This window comes from Haliotis rubra, unplaced genomic scaffold (genome assembly GCF_003918875.1).
Source record: "Haliotis rubra isolate DU_JTF1 unplaced genomic scaffold, ASM391887v1 Scf184, whole genome shotgun sequence".
NCBI lineage: Eukaryota > Metazoa > Mollusca > Gastropoda > Lepetellida > Haliotidae > Haliotis > Haliotis rubra.
This window is the reverse complement of record NW_025765825.1, coordinates 60,843-83,452: the sequence shown is the minus strand read 5'-3', so window position 1 is coordinate 83,452 and position 22,610 is coordinate 60,843. Positions and strand designations below refer to the sequence as shown.

General features: G+C 36.4%; 1 long non-coding RNA gene across 1 annotated transcript; it reads left to right on the top strand.

Moving 5' to 3' along the window:
- Nucleotides 1–555: 555 nt before the first annotated feature.
- On the top strand, nucleotides 556–13,163 carry LOC124273768. The gene is made up of 3 exons (XR_006897735.1): nucleotides 556–677; nucleotides 12,525–12,528; nucleotides 13,153–13,163. It is a non-coding gene; the product is annotated as an uncharacterized LOC124273768 (long non-coding RNA).
- The last annotated feature ends 9,447 nt before the right edge of the window (nucleotides 13,164–22,610 follow it).

Sequence of the window (22,610 nt, the reverse complement as noted above, 5' to 3'; positions counted from 1 at the left end):
GGGAAATCATTCTTATGGAAATTAAAGGCTTAACAATTTACTACACATCAAAAAAAAAAGAAGTAAAAAGATAAGAGTAGAATCAATGACCTAGAAACAGTATTGCATGATTTAGAGATAGAACTGGACAACAATGGCTGTTTACAGATCAAGGACGAAATTTTAAAAAGAATATTGATACAAAGACTGAACTTAATGATTTTCAAACAAATAAAACTAACGGGTCTTTCATTAGACCCAAAGCAAAATCAAGTAAATATGTTTTTGAATTTGGAATTAAGAATTTTTCTAAACAAATCTATTTCAGAAATTTTTAAAAAATGATGGATCAACCATTAAAGATCAGGAAGAAATACTAAAGGAAACCCAAACCTTATAAAAAATGAAAACTGCACACAAAATTAATTTTGATTCTTTGTTGAACAAATATGACATACCAAAACTAGACGAGTGAGTGAGTGCGTGAGTTAATATTTAACCTCACATCGGCAATATTTCAGCCGTATCGTATTACATTGAAATGGAATATATATATTATAAAAAACCTGTCGACGAAGGACAGTAAAACAGTAGAATATCACAGATATATATGTAAAACTAGTAATTAAATCTCAAACATTTTAACCAAAGGGGACAACACATAATAAAAATAAGCTATAAATCGCCAACAACTGAAGGTAGATCACCATACTAGGAACCATGGGGACTTACAGTACCTTTGCTACCTGCATGGACCGCAGCTGGAGTTACACCATCCCTTTAGCCTCTGGCGATTGTAGGAAAGTTTAGCCGAATTTTAAAGGAACAAATATACTGCGTTTAAAAATCGGGTAGGCAAATATTTAACTTTGAAAGTTTTGGGACTTACGTACCCTCTCAGGAGGACAATAATTTTACGATACTTTAACCCCATTGAGGATACAGCCACTAACAATCGCAGTTGCTAATTTACACTTCCATGTTTAAAATACCATTTATTTACAAATCATTTAACAAATCTAATTCTTTTAAAAATGCATTAACTAAAAGGGAACTTATATTACTAAACAGATCCTTCATAGTTCGTGATTTGACAAAACTAAACGAAGACAGTGCCGCATCCTTAGAGGGAGAACTAACATATGAGGAAACACTAGAAGCACTGAAAACAATGAAAAATGGAAAAAGTCCTGGCCCAGATGGTTTCACAAACGAATTGATAAAATTCCTTTGGATAGATTTAAATACATTTTTGATAAATTATGCATATCTAAATGAAAATGTATCAGTTACCCAGAAACAAGGATTAATTACATGCCTACCAAAAGAAAACAAACCAAAGCTGTTTTTAAGAAAGTTGGGATCATGTTTAAAGTAAGTGTTTTCTACTCGCCGTCCTATGCGATCAACTGAGAGGCAATTCTATATAATAATATAACTTCACTCATCTGCATCCTTCTTGTTCTAAGTGTCAAAAATTGATATTGACTGTCATATTTGCCCCTAGTATGGCTAGAATTTTCTAAAAAACTGTTTTAAGTCCATGTTTTGCTGTTATCAACAGAAGCGCAAATAATGTTTCCCTTGACACTGTTTGTATAAACACAAATTAGATAGACCTACGTTACATCATTGATTAAAAAAAGTTTGCCGGACTCACTGACTGACTGGGCAGGGTTTATTACATGTCATAAAAGTGAACCCTTGCCAGGGAATAATAGACAAATCGTTGTAGAGTACATTCTCTAATTGGTACCGTCCAATTAACACCCGTCACAAGGGATGGGCCGTTTGGGTTTATGGTCAGAGATGGTGTTATGCAATTGATGTATTCACGAAATATCATGAACTTGTTAATAGATAATTGCTTATGTTGTCCACACACGGGCGGACTGAGGCAAAAACGGTGGTATCCTCTTTTGCCAGTCGGGCAAGTTGTTTATTTAAAGAGTAAGAGGATTATGAGGCATGGTCGACTGGGCTTGTTTGTTTAACTAATCCCACACGGCCTTCACCAGTAGAGGGAATGATTTTGGTACAGTTATTACATGGCTTTTCTCAATACATCTCCATGTTCCCCATACATCTCAATGGCGATACACATTGGCGATGTTGCTATCCTTCTTGTTGAGCAAAGATTAACACCAGAGACGACTTTATCGCAAGGTACAGAGACCATTTCCTTGTCGCCCTCAAGGATACAGTGAGAACAGACCACAGGCCATGTACACAAGTGACACAAGTGGACTATCATTTGTATTTTTATGTTCGCATACATAAATTGATAAATTACTACTCACAATCATACATGACACATAACATACATAACTGTACACAATGTTTAGCATTATGTAACAGCGTAAATATAAGAAATTGATAAGGTACTAATCACAATCATACATCATCAATATCCACAATGATGGTTCATACACAATTGACTTTAAAGTCCAACAAGACGAAAAACAGCATCTCCATATTCTATCATGGTCTTCCTTCCTGCTTGAAGATCTCTGTAGTCTATCGTTAAGTTCTCTGTATTGTCGTTTTCTGGGTCATTTATGTATGCTGAACATAAAAATACAAATGATAGTCCACTTGTGCCGTTCTTGGCTTGGTCATCCCCCACCATTGTCTTGCTAATTAACATGGTCTGGTGATCCTCTTAATCCCTAAATAAACAACTTCCCCGACTGGCAAAAGAGGAACACCCCGCGAAAACAACCCAAATGAATTCCTTCTTAAATATAGTAACTTATTAATTTCGTCATTTACAACAAAAGGTGACTAAATGTTTAATACATTATTCACTTTAGATCACGTTGAATTATTTCTAGAGAAATCAGTACACAAATTCATATCACAGATGATTCCAGACACAAATAGTTTATGAGATTCTAGTTTATAGCATTAAAGGGCCACTGATCCAGAGCGATTAAAGTTTCTCGCCAACAGTCTAATTACGAAACCTAGCTGCAAAAACTGGTCAGCCCCTGCTCCCTCGACTGTGACGGGCGCGGGGACTGAATTTCATCAACCTGATCAGTGGGACATTAGGAACTGTGGATGCCCATCAGATGCCGATATTTGAAACTATCCCCGGTAGTTCTTGTCTGATTGTAATAAAGTATCCCAGCAGTGTAGGCATTTTCACATTTTCAAATGTGTTGATGGTATAGTGACTGATCCAATTTGATCCTATTTCTGTGTTTTTTACCTCAATATTTAATCATGTAAAAATATGATGATATCATTTGATATATTTGAATCCATAAACTAAACAACCCCACTTTGCCTTGCAAAATAAATCTGAAATTTTACTTCGGTACATAGGTATATACAGTTTTTAACTAAGTACACAGCAAATGCTTATATATAATTCTTATGTAACAATGAAGTTTCGTTCGTATCCTCAAAACAGTGTCGGCCCATAAGTTATTAAATTTTTTTCAGGCAATAAAACTTGCATGCAAATACAGCGATTACTACGCTCTTGCTGTAACCCTTGTTTTGGTGGTAAACCTACACATATGTTATTTGTCATCATTCACTTGATGGTCAGTTAATGAATTTATAAAAGGTATAATTGGTGATAACACCACTCAGATTACCCGACAAAGGTTCCCATTTGGGATATCTTGTGTCTGGAGTAAATACTCATCATTATAAATTGATGTCTGATGTGGCAAATGTATTACATCTTATGTAATACGCGAATGGAAGTGCAGCAAGAGGAATTATCAGCTGAGTTACAAAACAATCATCGATCAAAGGATTAACCGATAACACGCTGATTGATTAATTGCTTTATCCTGCACAGCGGATTTGTCAAAAGGTAGTGTTTATGTATGTAGATTCACTCATCTGAATACACCCTGTCGTAAAGTGCCTGTGTAAAAACAACGTCCTTCCTTCAAAGGATTAGCCGCCAATATATTGATTGATTGCTCATTATTGGCTAACTAAATTACTTTTTTATAGAATGGCGGATATCATGCAATTAGTTGCCAGGTGTGCTATCTTGGGTGACCAACGGGACTATACACCAATGTGAAAAACCTGAAACGATAGATCACTTTTTCGCATATTAGACTGTTAAAAGACACGGCATGGAATAGGAAACTTTGTCAGCCGCAGATGAATGCCATCTCATTCCTTTATGAGGAAATTGATGGATACATTCCCCGAACAAGGTAATAGCCTGATGTTGTTGCTATAACTTTAGTCTGTTTTAATATTTGCATTTTGTTTTCATTTATTTGTTATGGCATTCAACAGAATCTTTTTTTTTGCAGTGAAGTGTAATGAGATAGACAACATACTCTAAGTCGCACTCAGGGGGTGTGTGTGTAACATATGATACACGTTGGCAATCTATAAAATGTCTAGATATTACAATCATGTTATAAATTCACTAAGTATAAGCATTCTATTAAGTTTCAAAATGCAAACAAATATGATAGTACAAACTAATTAGGATTGTAAGACAAAATATAAAGACGTACAGTGACTTCGTTATTTCAGTCCTAACATTTTTTACCACTGGCAGATGGTTAAACTTAAAATGCTGTCATTTGTTATCAAAATTATGCAATTGAATACAACATTCAGATTGACTAGTAGTGAACCCAAGCTCACTACCCTCCCCAAGACTCCCCATGTACTTAGTTAGCCTTACTTTCAAAATAATGCTATTATATCAGGCTTCTCACCAAATTCAAGGTCAAATTATTTCTTCAATCAAATTCTACGTCCATTTACGTTAACAATTTCTTAAAGTCAACATAACTATGAAATCTATCCAAGTGAATATTTTTTTATGAGAAACCAAATTATTCATCAAAGTCTACATAATTCAACATAAGATTATCGAGTAATAAGATTTAATCTTTCTTGATCAGTCTATACTTTTACTATCAATTGCGGATGAGGGTGGCGCAGCAGGTTACAGTCCGCAAGGCCTCAAATTCACACCTAATAAATCCCACAAGCCCTAATTACAGTTTGCCCACATGACATAATTAATGAGGTAATTGGGGCGTGAAACAAGAGTGGGAGAGGCCACTGATCAGTGGACGGGGGTCACTCTGTTAGGGTTAGTTTAGTAATGAGACTTGTCTTACTGTTAATCTTAATAAGATTAGATGTATTATAACTGGAGGAGTATTTACATGAAGTAGATATTATTCAGTTTCCTTCTCCAACTAACATGAGTGAGTGAGTGAGTTAAGATTTAAAGTCACATCGGCAACATTTCAGACATATCGTGACTAAAACTAGTTTTAAATTTATAATACATACATATAATATATAAAACCCTGTCAACGAAGGACAGTAAAACCACTAGATTATCACAGATTGAGTTAAAACTAGCTAACATATATCTTTAAAAGTAGAAAATTATTTCTGGACAATACAATGTAAAATTGGGCTATAGATCGCCCACAACTGAAGGTAGATCACCATACTAGGGACCATGGGGTCTTACAGTGCCTTTGCTACCTGTATGGACCCTAGTTGGATTTACACTTCCCTTCAGCCGCTGGCGATAGTAGGACAAGCTTAGCCGAAATTTAAAGGAACAAATATACTACGTTTAAAAATCGGGTAAGCAAAAACATATTTTTTGAAAGTTTTTGGACTTACGTACCCAACTAACATGAGAAGGGCGAAACTTGCTATAGATTAGACCTATTATTAATGGAGGAATATTTACAAGAGTGTATATTATTCAGTTTCCTTCTCCAACTAACATGAGAGACCGCCTCCGCGGTGTAGTGGTTAGAGCGTCCGCCCGGAGAGCGGAAGGGCGCGGGTTCTATCCCCGAAGGCGTCATACCAAAAGACGTTAAAATATGGTACTTGTTGGTCCCTGCCTGGCGCTCGGCATTAATGGGTACAACAAGGACTGGTCGGCTCGGAGTTAGTATAATGTGTCTGAGTGGGGTATTCATGCTTCGATGCGGCATGGTATCTCAGTGGGCTAGCACTATAAAACCAGCTTCAGTCTGGGCTAGTACAAGCAGCCGCACATACACATACACACGCATGCACGTCGTCATATGAGCGAAATATTCTAAGCACGACGTTAAACCCAATTTCACCTCACCTCACTAACATGAGAAGGAAGAAACCTGCTATAAGTATGTATGTTTGTAGCTATATACATATCTACATAGCTATGGCGAATGCACAAGTTAATGTCAGATACCTTCCCAATGCTCGTGACGGCAGATTTGCATACTATGCAGGACATAAGTTTAAAGTCAACCGACAGGTAGATGACATCTGCTACTGGACATGCACAGTGCCACGCTGTAAAGGATCCATTCACACACAAGATGATCGCCTACTGAAGATTGGATCTGGACACAACCATGAAGCACCACCCTACGTCTTCAACATAGACGACTTCAAGAGAACAGTCCTGGACCAGGCAAGAACTGAGACCCACGTGAACGCTATGTAGCAGTAGGCCAGGGCTTGCTGCGAGCCAAGACCAGGCTACTCACTGGCACCATCACTGTCCTGGAGTACACAGACTCAGTATCCCACTTACTTGGTGTTTGGGAACATGAATAAACATTAACAATATCACTTTGTCACCTGTGATAATATGCTAAATGATACAGATTTTGTTGTGATAACATAATACATGATAATATGTTGCCATGATTCCTGTGGTCAATCCACCCTTATCCAATAAAACCAGTGATACAGATGTGATAAATCACTGTTAAAATTTATATTTCACAATCATATTTGATTTGTGTTGTTTCTTATGATTCACCCCTTCTGTGGTCAGTAATGGACCGTAATCCCATAAAACCAGTGAGGCATGAAGTCCCATATAGCCTAATGAACGGTGTCCTCACATTTGTGAGACACATTAAGTAATGGTTCAGTGCACATAGGTGGTGTTTCCACATCCATACAATGAAAGTCGGATCAGCCCAGCACAGTACCCACAGGAGGCATAGTTCATTGAATATTTTATTTATTCAGAAGAATATGTAATTATTATTGACTATTATGAAGTTTGAAAGTCATTATGGTTTAAGCATATTTTATTATTATTTATGAAAATGAATTGGGATTGGTGAAGTATTACTGCTTATGTTAACACCGCTCCCATGCAACACAAAATATAAAATGAAATGGAGGATGTGACGTCATCGATATTGACTATTGCATACATATATTTTTAAGTACATATAAATATATACAGATTACACCAAATACAACTATTCTCTAAGTAGTCATAATTAAAGACTTACAGTTACAGTTATGTAATAATTAATATAAATCAATCACGAGAAGGTTGAGTTAATTTCAGTATTTCCCTGTGAAACTTTGAAGGTTGTGTCTTGATGATATAATTGTGGACGGATTCAACTATTTTCTGGTTTACACAGGGAGTAAATTCTTTGTTTCCGTTCAAAAATATATCCAGGTTATAACGGGTAGTTGATATCCACAAGAGCAACACGCACTGTCTATTAAATGTCTGTTATACTTATTGGCGTTTGGGTCGCTAGATCCGAGCCTGAGGCAGCAATGAACGTTTTGACGAAAACAAAAGCCATAATTAAGATCAATATAAATCTTGTTTTCGTTTTTTTGTAATTAGGTTTTAAAATTCTTTGAGACTGCATGACTCTTTGGAATTTGGTAGGGCATTCCATAAGTTTATTGTGTCGGGTAGAAAGGGTTTGACATAAGGGGCATTTCGACTGTAAATTTCAGAGTTATTGCTTAAACTATAGTTTGTAGTTTCGGACACGGAGTAAATCTGAGTAGGTAAATTAATTTCTCTTTGATCACGAAATTACCTACTCAAAGTGTTTAATTATTAAAGACATTTACCTGAGTATGTTAATCAATTTATCTTATAAAGTTTCATTAAGTTACCTCCACAAGATTCAGTTACATAGCAAATCAGTAATTAGCTAGGGTGAATCCATTCCATTAGACAGGGGACTATGGTGTGTTTTCGTTGTTAATTACCTACTCCACTGTCTCATAACTGGGAGTCTCACAAATGAGAGTAGACCTAATGAACTGTACCTACCTAATTGAATAATTTTAGGCCTCGTGGGACGACATCGCGCTGCAGAGGTAACGAACCAGTCATGATTTCTGGGATATCATCCGGGGTACTCACTGGAGAAAAACAATAACAAAAGCAACAACCAGTCCACGGAACTTGCTCTGGATCAGTGGCCCTTTAAATTCCAAAATAAGCAAGCCAATCTGATCTCTAATGCTCATGAATTAACTTATATGACTTATATGACAATAGTTTGAGAAGGTGTCGGCTCAGGAAGCCGACCTTTCGATTTTCATAAGGCTCAGGACGTCGACAAGCGGTACGCCTTGAAGTTTGGGTGTTATTTTAGCACATGACTAATCTCATATGACGTGTTATTCCAAGGCTGGTGGTTGATGGAAGTGAACACATCGCACACGGAAGCCGAACGTGTCAAAACATGATCAAAACAATCATAATGATGAGCACATTTAACTACATGGGGATATATTATGAGAAGCACGAAAGTGTACATTCGATTTCGAAATGGCCAATGCTCAACTTGAACATAAGTTTATTCCTACATCTCGTTGGTGTAATATGCCGGAGGCCAAAGACAACCCACGAAGAAGAAGTACCGATACCTGGATCGTCGTCTTCAAGAACTGAGACATCAGTTTCAAAGTGGAAAATTATCTGTGAGACAGTTTCCTGATTCAGCTGCTCTTCTTATACATCTTTAATAAATTTATAATGTACTTGTATAAATATGTATGTATATTTAAACTTTTGTAATATTTGGTAATATTTGGTAATATTATGTAATATGACGGTAGTGTCCCATTTTTGACAGCGCCTTGGTGACTGATCCATTATGGTGTGAAGCCAAAACTAGGATAATTAGCTGTACCATTTAAGGGTTATTATGTGAATGCAATAAACTGAGAGAAGTACAGAACAAGTAACATTAATGAACACTGATACCGCTTGGGGTGACAGAAACAGAAGAAGAGACGTCGTGTTGAAAATGCTTTGTACCAACTTGGTCTGGAATACATGACATGGCGTTATAGCGTCATATCTTTCTGCCTGTGTCAGTGTGCTGGCTGACATAGCTGCTCAGTGATAGACTTTGAAGTGATTGACTTTCAAGAATAGACTGTTTTAGTTTAAGTCTTTTTTGTTTTAGTCTTATCAAGTTTGACTCTCCGAAGCTTCTGTTACAGTAGCTCCCTCAATCACTGACTAATCAGGGCTTAATTAACATGTATGAGCCGTGGACTCAAAATTGGGACGACCAGTAAGCTCACAGTCAAAATTGGGACAACTAGCAAGATTAATTACAGAAGTGTGAAATTTCACTGTCGAATTTGGGACTGTCAGAATCAGGCATAAACCAATATAACTAGTTATAATTCCTGTAAAATGCAGCATGTTGTAACATGGTTAAATAAAATATGTCTATGTAGTCTCCCCGTTACCACTAGTGGCTTACGCCTTCTACATATTTTATGTGTTTTATATTTTAATGTACATATACTAAGTGAACTGAGACTGAAAAAAATCACTATATGCATATATTTGTCTCCTTTTCTCATTAGGTGTGGTGTAGTGGTTAGAGCGTCCGCCCGTAGAGCGGAAGGTCGCTGGTTTAATCCCCGACCGCGTCATACCAAAAGACGTTAGAATATGGTACTTGTTGGTCCCTGCCTGGCGCTTGGCATTAATGGGTACAACAAGGACTGGTCGGCTCGGAGTCAGTATAATGTGTCTGAGTGGGGTATTCATGCTTCACTGCGGCATGGTATCTCAGTGGGCTAGCACTATAAAACCATTTTAAGTCTGGGCTAGTACAAGCAGCCGCACCTACACATACACACGCATGCACGTCGTCATATGAGCGAAATATTCTCCAGAGCGACGTTAAACCCAATTTCACCTCACCTCATTAGGTGTGCTCTCATCAGCATAATCCGGATTATCCTCTTATAACAACTCGCGAAGGAACTTATATTTGTTTTGAAAATGTCAAAAACCTGCATTAAGAACACAACGCCCATCGTAACCCAATGCTTGTTTGATCAGTATTCTTGATTTACTCCCACTTTGCCAGTACAGTACTTAATCTGACCACAGTTAACGAATATCAGATTATAATTAACACCCTAAGTAGCAAGGTCATGTATGGCTGCCAGTTTCTGAGGTGTCCTCTCCCGTAGCCAGATTCTGTCAAAAAAGGTCTCTCACATAGCCAGAGCGGGATCTGGCTGACCAGGGTTAGTATTTTCATAACGAATATCAAGATGAGCCATATAGTCTGTATCAACAAAATGCTCAATTAGTGAGATTCGTGAATTTTGTATAAAGACACATTTGGATGGTATTATTTGAAATTCTTTACATTTTTCATATTACGTGTGCTCAGTTTGTAAGATGAGTTAAACTTATATTAAAGTGAAATACCTTGATATGGTATTACATGGATTTGAATTTCTTTACATTTTACAGAGATTGCAAATAAAAATATTCTTGGTGCAAAAGATGTAGTGTTTTAAGAAAATTATGTTGATGGTGGCTGACAAATGTTGACAAATGATGCTTCTTTGGTTGTAATATTTCACCCACATGGACACCACATATATCGAGTGCAAGTGTCCACTTCTGAATACCAGCCTAATCATTGAGTGCCAGTAACCACTTCTAAATCCTAGCCTTTTCACAAAGTCAACAATCGGTTCTAAAGTCATGTTTTTTTTGCTGCTTGTTAAGACCAGTTCTTAAGTCCAGCCTATTTATGTATGTTTGCATCCACTTTATATCAGTGATAAACAGTGCCAATACCACTCAACACGTGTACGACAAGGTAACAGTTTAACTGTTACACTTACAAATTCCATTTACATATGTATTGCTGTATGGACCAATTGTCTAGTGACACTGGGCGTTGGGACAGCCAAGTGGACACGAAATTGTGCAGAACTGTGGATTGAGTGAGTGAGTGAATTAATATTTAACATCACATCGGCAATATCTCAGCCATATCGTGACGAAACCAATTTATACAATATAAAGAGAAAATATTTTGAAGATTAAAACCTGTCGACGATGGACAGTAAAAATACTAGATATTGTTCTTTAGTCGAAAGACGCCACTATCATAAATTATGTATGTTCTACAAAATGGTAAATGGGTTAACACCACAATATCTCTCAATATGGGTACCACCAAATGTTTCTAATCAAAGCCTCTATAATTTGCGAAACTCCGATAATCTCCAATGTAATGCAGGGCGTGTATCTTACTTTAATAATTCTTTTCTCCCATCTACTGTTAAGGCATGGAATTCGCTTGACATCAATATTAGAAATGTAGAATCATTATCAAAATTTAAGAAATGTATATCTTGTGACGTGACATTATCCCCAACATTTAAGAATTATATATCGTATGGTCCCAGGCGAGGTCTCTTTCGTTTGCGCCTGGGCTGCAGTGATCGTAATTCTCTCTTGTTTGATAGATATTTGTCAGACAGCCGCACCTGCTCCTGTGGGAACACTCGAGAAGATGCTTACCATTATTTCCTTCAGTGTCCTCTATATGATAGGTTTAGATTTAATAAGTATTTCTTTCAAAATAATATAAGTTTACATGCTATTCTAAGCGGCGATGAATCTTTGTCCCAGTATGAAAACGAATTAATAATAAAATCGGTTTACAGTTTCTTAAATGATACCAACCGTTTTCCATAAAGTGTGGTACCATATGCTTTACTTAGTTTGAAATTATTGAATTACTTATTTCCACAAATGTACTTATAAAATCATTCTCTGCAAGATTATGTTTAGGAGAAGCATTTACATAGGCTGATGCAGCCTGTTTGCTGATCCTTTTTCCTTTTTGTAACTTAATCATGTTTTATTTTTATCACATGTCTTTCGGGAAATAAAAATACTGTTTAAATCAAAATACTAGAGAATCACAGATATGAATACAACTAGCGAGCAAAGCTAAAACATTTCAATTAAAGAGGACAATACAGTACAAAACACGAGCTATAGATCGCCAACAACTGAAGGTAGATCACCATACTAGGAACCATGAGGACTTACATTACTTTTGCTAACTGGATTTACACCATCCCTTCAGCCGCTGGCGGTTGTAGGAAAATGTAGCCGGCAGTTTAAAGAACAAAGATACTACGTTTAAAATATGGTATATTTACATTTTACTTTGAAAGTTTTGGGACTTACCTACCCTCTCAGGACGACAAACTTTTTACAGTACTTTAACCCCCTTTGAGGGTACAGCCACTAACAATCTAACTTACTAATCTCAATTACCAATCTTTAAATATATCTATTTACAAAACGCATTAATCAGAATTCATCAAAGAAATCAATTTATTTTAAAAAGTCAATAATTAAATGATAACTGTGGATTGAGAAATAACTAAATTTTACATTGTCGTATTAGACTGGGATGCAGCAACTTGGACACTGCATTATCTAATCTGTGAAGGACTGTTGTAATATGTATTAGTTTGGGGAGCGACATTAATATATTGGAACACTGTTTGTCAATCCCACTGTACACTACTAGTGGTACAAGAATAAATATTGTTTAAACTATACACACACTTGCATGCATCTTCAATCGTGTTGCATTGTAGATATACACTATAGCCCTAGGACAAAGGCTCACGCTTCAGTGGCTAATGCTAATTACCTGGCTCGCATCTCTCACCTAGCCACAGTGCAATGTTGTCTTAACAAGACCTTTTTAGGAAGACTCTGGCTAAGTGAGAGTGAACCGTTTCTGAGCGTGGTGAGCCATGAACAGTGTTCACCACATGCAAAACAAGTTTAATCAATAAGTGTTCACAATTTGTAGCTTCAATTATCAATTTCTTATGCTGTCTCCCACTTAGTGCGATTGTAAATATTTGTATTGTGTTTGTATTTGATTAAAATGACATTGCATCATTATAAGTTTTATAGGTATCATTTACTTATCTGTAACTGAACTTATAACCCTTATCATCTGCTTAATATCATAAAAATGTTAAAAAACGTTATGTGACTATTAGTTATATATGTATAATTTGTGTATTGTTGTATATCTGTAACTTTATATGTAACATGAATAGTATATATGTTTTTAAATTTTGTAAAATGAAATAAATTGGCAAAGTGTTGGATCTCCTACTAATCCCCTTTGGTGCACCATTAACTTTAATTAATTGCTTGACAATGAAACTGGCAAAGTGGGAAGACACCACAATCTTAAAGTGCGACTTTACAAATGCCTGTAAACAGGCTGATTGGATGGTAATTGAACAGCTGATTGACAGATTCTAGCTGTAAATCAACTTCAGTATGACAAAGTCGAAATCCACTCCACTGTCAAAGTGATGGAATCCATCAACATTTAATCAGCTTGTTTATTCTGAACGATGTACATCGAAATTCCGCTCCATTCAATATACAGTGAGTTGTTATCACTTAAGTGGTATGTTCCGTTATATATCCTCATACTGTTTACAGCAGTATAAGTGAGATCTGATTCAGCTTGCGAATGACCAAACTTTTGAAGATGATTTAAGTTCTACTTTAGTAAACTGCATCCTAATAATTTGATCTCAGATTAAAACATCTCATTCCGAATTCCTGTAAACCTATCTCAAGTACTAAGAAATACTGATTTTTTACATATTAGATATACATCTATCAGTACCAGTTTGATGTGTCTTGTCATGATTTAACTAACATAATGATTATATATCTATTGTTATTACATGTGTCATTAAAGCGTCATTTATGCCATTATAATGTTCTCTGATCCATTTCATCATACAGCATTTATTTCATTCAATGTTTTGAAGCTCATATGATGACATGAAAAATGTTACTGTTCCAGTTCATTTTGAGGTGTGAAATTATTTCGTTCTTCAAGTGTTCCAACCAATATAGTCATTATGGTTACAAACGGCCTGATTTTAATACCTATCAAGTTAGATGTTATATATGAGTGTATGCACACACATTCACACAAAACATACGTAATTTGTGAATTCTGTTCGACGAAAAAAAAATATCTAATTTGATAAGAAACACTACATAAATTATCTTCCCTCACTCTGAGAGAAGCATGGCATTATTCGTTAATTTTTAAATAATTTTATCTGCATAAAAGAAGGGATTATAAAAAAAAACCAAACTTCCGTATACTACCATTTCACCAACATTGCGACATTGACCATGGAATAATGTTAATTTCAGTCTGATTTCAATGTCATAATTATGCGAGGTTCCTCATTCACACATTCATACAAACTGACAGCTCAACACAAAACAATATGCAACCAACCAACTTCAATACAATACAACTTTCACCGCCTGTGCATACCACACTGTTGACGAATCTCTCAGGTGTGTTAGAGCGATAATCACATCGCGACATGTTTAACAAACCTACAGCTCAGCAGATTTAAATAACTTACCTTTTTAATAAGAAAAGCAAGATTTATGGATGTCAACTTCTTTATTGTGAATAACACGACGTTTCGGAGCGTATGCTTGCTCCTTCATCAGGTAAAAATCAGGTCACAATACAGAAGTTGACATCCATAAATCTTGCTTTTGTTATGCATTCCACTTCTAAATGCCCTTCAAAGATGTAACTTACTTCCACAGGCTTCTTTGAGAGGCATAGAAACTTGGGTGTATTCTCTTTTTGCCTGCACTTTACTTGGCTATAAGCGGATTAGGGTTAACAGTCCAGTGCCTGCACAATTATAGTCTGTTCAAGTAAGTGGAGTTCAGTACCCACTCACCACCAAGGTCACTAGCCGACCACACTGAACACAGTTCATAATGATTAGTCAACTTAGTCATTAAAAGTAATCAAATATGACATGATCGAGGCATGGGGTTATAAAACTGCACAATCTGGTGGGATTGTGAATGTGATTATTGTGTCATATGAAACAAACAATACACTTGTATGTATTTATGTATAATGCACAGTGCACAAAAGTATATATTTCCTGGTGTAACATTTAACGCTTATTTATGTATTTGCTGATTTAAAATTTCATCATATTTGTCAGACAATTCATTTTTGTATATTTGTATACATGCAATATTGTGTATGCATATGATGTTACATGCAATATTAGTAAAATTAAAAATGTCACCATATTTTCAAATAACTCATATTCGTATATTTGCTATTGCTATATGCAATAAACAAAATGTGATAAACTTTACTGTTTACCAACAAGTGCTGGCATACTTGCTTTTCTACAACAGACTATAGCTTTAATCCCCATTGTTGTAAGGATTAGTACGGTCCAGTAATTTCAATCTCAAAACAGTACGTGCAGGCAAAAAGAGAACACCCCGAAACTTGAAACTTGGTTTTCCTTCCAGAGGCCGTCTCAACTGACTTGACTCACTCATGAATCAACAAGGCAGTACGCCTTGTTAATTGGTGAATCTTAACTGCCTTGACTCATCAATTAACAGGGATTAGGTCTTGGGGCGTGCAAACTACAATCATTTACCATCACCCACCAGTTATCTCCCCTTGTGGACATTTCCAAGATTGGCCTCAAAGTAACTTTAAGTTACTGGGTATTACATTTGATGTGGACCTTGGCAAATGGTGCAACTGAATTACGATAATATGTTTTAAAAAGATAGAGAATGAAATGAAGTTATGGTCCATAAGAACACTTACCCTAATCAGTAGAAATGTTATTTTGAAATCACTATTACCCTCAAAACTAAACCATCTATTTTCGTCAATTCCATCACCCCAGATGAAATAATAAATAAATTTCAACAAGCCTGCTTCAAAAGAGAAGTATTTGCTATGCCACCTGAATATGGAGGAATTAGAGTCCCACTCATTAAGAATACGATTTATGCACATAAAATGTCATGGATAAAGAGATTACATTCCAGTAGCTGCAAATGGAAAGCATTGGCTGAAAATTGTATACCTAACTACAGAAGACTTTGGTTAGCTGATCCCGTAAATATGGAAAAACTCATAAAACCTTATATAGGAAATGCTTTATGGAGAGATGTAATCTCTGCATGGTGAACATATGCAAAAAGGAATATAGGACATTAAACTCAAACGATATGTTAAACCAATGTATTTGGTGTAATTATGTGTTTAGCATAGGTAACGAGACATTTTTATAAACAATTGGTACAATGCAGGTATACACTTTATTTATGATCTAATGAATTCTATACTTATGAAGAACTACAAGAAATATATCAAGTCAAAACAAATATCTTAAGATATCATAGTATCAAATCTTCCATAATTACCTGCTTGAAGAGAAGACAAATCTTCCCAAGACACTACACTTTTCCCAAATACTACCATTCAATATATCCAAACTTAGACTAAGTGTTAAAGGCTCTAAACCTGTTTATCTTTCTTTACTTGACCCTTATTACAATAAATGATATGCCCATAAAAAGTGGGAAAGAGTCTTTGAAACACAGGACGATAACACAATGCTAAGAAACTTGTATGTGATGCCAAATCGATGTACAAAATGTTGTAATTTGAAATGGTTACAGATGAAGATATTATACCTACAAACAGTTTCCGAAATAAAATCAGTCAAAAAGACACTCCTATATCTACATTCTGTTCAAAAGAATTAGAAACAATTGTCCATCTATCCCGTAATTGTTGTCATGTTAAACAGATTTGGGAGAGTTTGACCAAATGTCTAATGGCTGTAACTGTAGGCAACATCAACTTTACACCAGAAAACATTTTACTTGGATTTAAAGGGAAAAATAATAATTCTTCAAATGCAATACGTCTTGATGTGAAACAGGTAACATATACAAAAAAATAAAACAACTTCCAAATTTCAAGCATTGAGATATCAAAATACTATGAAATTACAAAATATAATGCTTACTCTCCATACAGTAACAGCGAGTTCTTTACCTTCTGGTCATCCTTCCACTATCTATTTACTGAACATATTAGGTCAGAAAACATATTGTAAAGTGTATTCAATCACTATTACCATTATTGGATACAGAGATATTGTATGCAAAACATATTCAAAGATATCTATTCATTGTATGATGATGATTTGTGAAAGTATATTGATTATATTGATGTGAATGTGTTCTACATATATTACACTGTCGAAATAAAAACGGTAAAAAGACACACAAAGAAATAAACAACATATATTTCAACTTTGGCAGAAATATCATCACCGAAATAAATAAAAAATCATTTGAACGTGAATATACTGGTGTCATCTCCTGCTGTTATTTCCATTGCCCCAATGGCAGGTAGCGGAGTTCCATCCAATGTCACGACGCTAACGCCTCTGAAATGTAAGGAGATATTTCAGAGAATAAAGTATCTACTCATGTTATATATGTGTCAGCAGTACAATTTGGTATCACAATTCATTTCATAATATATTCAGCATAAATCTATGACTAATTAAGACTAATATACAATCACATGAGGAATCTCCTTTTCAGATGACATATTTTCATGAGCAAGTTGTTTATTACTCATGACCGCCAAGAAAAAGAAGACCCTCATTTTGTCTGGTCCTCTGTTGTGTTTGTTTGATTGTTTTGTGAGGCCGCAAGCAGCAATATTCTAGCTTTATAATGTCGGTCAGCAAATACAGTTATTGACATTATGAGTATTATTATAGGCATAATGATTATAGGCATCAGAACAGTTACATACCGAATCTGCCTTGTGAGTGAGTGAATTAAAATTTAATGTCACCTCGGCAATATTTCAGCCATATAGTGACGAGAAAGGTTTTACATACGAAGTAAAGATAAGTTGTTAAACAATCAGTCATCGAAGGACTGTAAAATAACTAGAGTATCATGGAGTCTAAAACTAGCATGTACATGTAAAACTATTTTATGTACGAAGATAATACAATATAAAAACAGGCTATAGGTCGCAGATAACTGAAGGTAGTTCACCATACTAGGGACCATGAGGACTTAAATTGCTTCTGCTACTTGCATAGACCCTAGTTGGATTTACACCATCCCTTCAGCCTCTGGCGATTGTGGAAAAATTTAGCCGACAGTTAAAATACCAAAAATACTACGTTTAAAATTTGGTAAGTGATAATTTTACTTTGATAGTTTGGGGACTTACGTACACTCTTAGGGGGACAACAATTTTACAATACTTTAACACCCTTTGAGGATACAGCCACTAACAATCACAGTTGCTATTTATACTGCCATTTATAAAATAACATATCTATTTACAAAACATATTGTTCAAAATTTATCCAACAATTCTATTTCTTCAAAAAGTTTTTTAATAATTTACATTATAAAAAAGATCCTTAATTGTTTTGACAATGAAATATGTATCCCTTATGATGTAAAAATAATCTGCCTTGTAGTAAACTGCCAATCTTGAACCTCAACAATCTCGAAAGCAAAATGCCATCAAGTTATCCCTTATTGTTTAGACGAGGAAAACACTGTCTGCAAGTGCCCGACAATCTAACAAGATGCACCCGTGAAGATCTGGGTTAGAATTGGATTTCAGTAACCAATGCTTGTCGTTAGAGGCGACTAACGGGATCGGTGGTTGACACATGTCATCGGTTCCCTATTGCGCAGATCAATGCTCATGCTGTTGATTGCTGGATTGTTTGGTCAGACTGGATTGTCTGGTCCAGACTCGATTAGCTTTACAGACCGCGGACATAAAGCTCACTCAATTTGCTGACTCACTCACTTCACTCACTCACTCACTCACTCACTCACTCACTCACTCACTCACTCACTCACTCACTCACTCACTCACTCACTCATAATAAGATGCAACAAGTAACATATGTTCCATAAAAATGTTCGTCAGCACTGGATGCCCAAAGGAAGCTTCAGTGTTATTTACCTAGCTGTGTCTGTTTTGTAGTATATAACGTTTCGATCAACATATATGTTGTAGCAGTCTACCATGTGCACATCCAGTCGTTTAGTAACCGACGTTCCATATGCTTTCCGATAAGTTATTCTTGATAGGTCATCGTCTTCGTCAGCAGCATATTCATCTATCCAGAAGAGGTTCTGATCTGTTTCAAATGCAAATATGGCATTCGTACGTGGTGCACTCGGATCCAATGTTGAAACACTTTATAAATTGTACGAAATCTACACTGTCATTATATCATAATAGTTAGTTTTTAGGGGCGGTGGGGTAGCCTTGTGGTTAAAGCGTTGGTCGTCACGCCGAAGATCCGGGTTCGAATCCCCACATGGGTACAATGTGTGAAGCCCATTTCTGGTGTCCTCCACCGTGATGTTGCTGGAATATTGCTAAAAGCGGCGTAAAACCAAACTCAGTCAGTCAGTTAGTTTTTAGCCATTGAATTGCTACACCACATTTTATATATGTTAATTTTGGTTTGATTCACTGACGATGCAACTTTATCTGTATATATAATTGAGTACAATTGGATGAGGATGTATATTTAAACATATTCAATACACAACGAACTTACCATACTGATTAAAGAAAATGGTATTCACTTCTGTTTCTTGAAAGAAATGTTCATCATCACCATTGTAATCTACCCGCAATATCCCTCTCTCTCTGTGTCTCCATAGAAAATATACCTTCAAAAAAACATTGACAGTTTAGAGCCCAAGTATTTAAACTTAAAACACTATAGCCACTTCTTACAAAAATTGTGATAATTCAGCTGGATTGTTTGTATCAATGGCGACGAGAGATTATAGTTTTTACGTTATATTAAAATCGTCAACTACCAAGACCCTTTTGTGATGAGTATGACTTACTTCTGAGAATGTTAAAGTTCCTGATTAAATGTCAGTATCAACAGTCAACGTCTTGTGTTGTTTTGCACTGCAATACTGTCACATGTGAATGCAAAGGAGCTCTGTTGGCCCCGGTTTCTTGAAACAGATTTAAGTCTTAGTTTTGACCTTTACTCAAATTTAAGAAACCGTAGGAGAATTCATTTCCTAGAATAAACTGAAATCAATATTTAACTCAAACATAGTAGACAATTTAAGTTTAGTAGACGTTACTTGAGTTGTTTTGGCTGTTTGGTTTTGGAAATGCAGAACTTTGAGTTAGGAATTCAGCTTTTTCAAATGATCAAAGTCAGTTTGAAATTTGAGTAAAAACTTAAGTGTGTTTCGAGAAGAATAAGCAGATCACCATACCATGAAACATACTCACTGCTTAAAAGGATCTACGCAGCAAACCCACATTCTAAACCCGTTTGTGTTTTTCTTTAAGATCTTTCGTTGTTTCGTCTTTTTGCTATATCGGATAAAGTCACCATCTGCATTTGCAGGAGCACTTGAGAAGAATATGATTCTTTCATCAAAATCCACGCAGAAATGTCCAATAGGTTTACCTTCGATGATAAACGAACAACAAGTAATTCCCTGAAGAGAATTCAGACAAGTTATCTTTAATGAATCAGTGAGTTAAAATTTATAGTCACTTTGGCAATATATCAGCTATATCGTGACTACTAGTTCATACTAAAATATTTTATGATACTGTTATATTGTAAAACAACGTATAATCCCTTATCACTTGCCTGGAATCAATAATTGCAACTACGAGGCGAAGAGCTTCCAAACAGAGAACACTTGAATATTTGGAATGCAAATAATTGCTCCGTACATCGAAAACTGGTGCAAGTGGTGTTGTCGGTGTGTGCCGACCTAGATTCAATTGCACGTTGTGCGTACGATATTCTTAAGAGTGCTTCAAGGGACATAACTCTATGGGTTTCTCTTGAAATAATGGAGGGTGCAAGAGTCTATTAATGCAACGTTGCGTCAATTCATTGAACTTTTTCATTTAATATTGAAATCTAAATACGTAATATTTTAAAATAAATTATATGGTAACTTCCGTGGGGGTTGATAGTTAGTATTGCTGAGAGAAATGCATTATGTATTTTTAGAGAATATGCAAACTTCCCAACACCAACGTTGTATGAACGTTATTGAAAAAATTATGAAGTTTTTCCTGATTTTTTTATGAAATCCATTGTATGAATGAGGCGACTTATGAGTTAATAAACGAAGTTTTAAAGTGGACACATTTAATGGTTCTTCAAATGCATGCCATGTTAATTATATGTTTTAAAACCGTTCATAAAATGTTTGGCCTGGACCACATTAGTAGTATACATAATGGGGGTTCTGGACCGTATAGGTGCACCCTGCCTAGAAGCTCCATACCAGCTAATTCGGCTCCAACAGCCAGAAAAAAATGCCAGGAACCAAGCTATCTCGCGAAACCTATGCCAAGATCCAATCAGGTTGTTTGCCCCTTCGGGAAGTAAACAAAAAATACCACATATTGCAAGCCAGATATTCAGGGGCTCTGTTTTTCCCGATAGCTGCCGGAAGATACAAGAATCTTTCTCACATGGACAATTGTCCTCGAATTTGTCGAGGAGGCATTGGTATCGCAGGCACCAGAAAAGGAAGTCATCGTTGTACAGGTTCTCTATGTTCAAGAGACAGTAGGGGATAGCGATTTCTTCCGGAACCTCGAGTAGGAGTCGCTCCTGGGGTGTGTGGTCTATCGCTTTCTTTTTCCAAAGATTGCATTTCTTGCTGTCGACGCTGTGGTCGATGGAGCCACACTTGCATGTAGAGTTGTCTGGTTCAAAGAGAGTAGGGAGTTCTGACATAGCGGCGAGGCAGTCGGTGCATGGGTTGTGTCTGTCCTTGGGTTCCGGGCAGTAGTCATCGGCAAGAACGATTCGGAGTTTGCCTGCTGCGGGTCGAGTGGGTAGATGTAGACAAAATCGACTATTTTGCCGTCTTCTATGAATTGGCCAAAGCACAGCAAATAGAGTTCGAGAAACTGGCGAGGAATCTGGTATCGCTTATAGAAGATATGTCCCAATTGCTGCAGGATTTCTTTCTCTCGGTCGGAAAGCAAGATATGGCGACACTTCTCCAGCACGGTCTCGAAGACTTCTGCCATGTTGGAAGTGGTTGTCTGTGGTTCAGAGTCTATACTACCTCGGATTCGTGTATATCTAGCTTGCGATATGTGGTACTTCCTGTTTGCTTCCCGAAGGGACAAATGACTCGATCGGATCTCGGCATAGGTTTCGCACGATAGCTTGGTTCCTAGCATTTTTTTCTATAGCCATATACCCGCATATCTCTAATTCGAGTGCACTTGCATCGGAAAACGAAAATTGGTCCGATATAGTTTTGTGAAAACCACTAATTTTTAGTGGCAATGGGAGCCGAATTAGGTAGTATGGAGCTTCTAGGCAGGATGCACCTATGTCCCACTATGCGTAAAATATTCTCACCTGCTATTTGAGCTCAAGTATAATTTGGATGCTCCGAAGTAGTAGATACAATAGCGGTATGAGATCAAGTCCAACAAAAGCCTCGGCAGGCCCTTAGATCTCACCCGCCATTGCCTACTACTTTTGAGCCCCCAGTTAACTTCCCGGCCACGCGTGACACAATAGTGCCACTTCCTGATCTCGTGATAGCTCTATGTCACGTTGACCTCGATGAAACAGTTTAATGT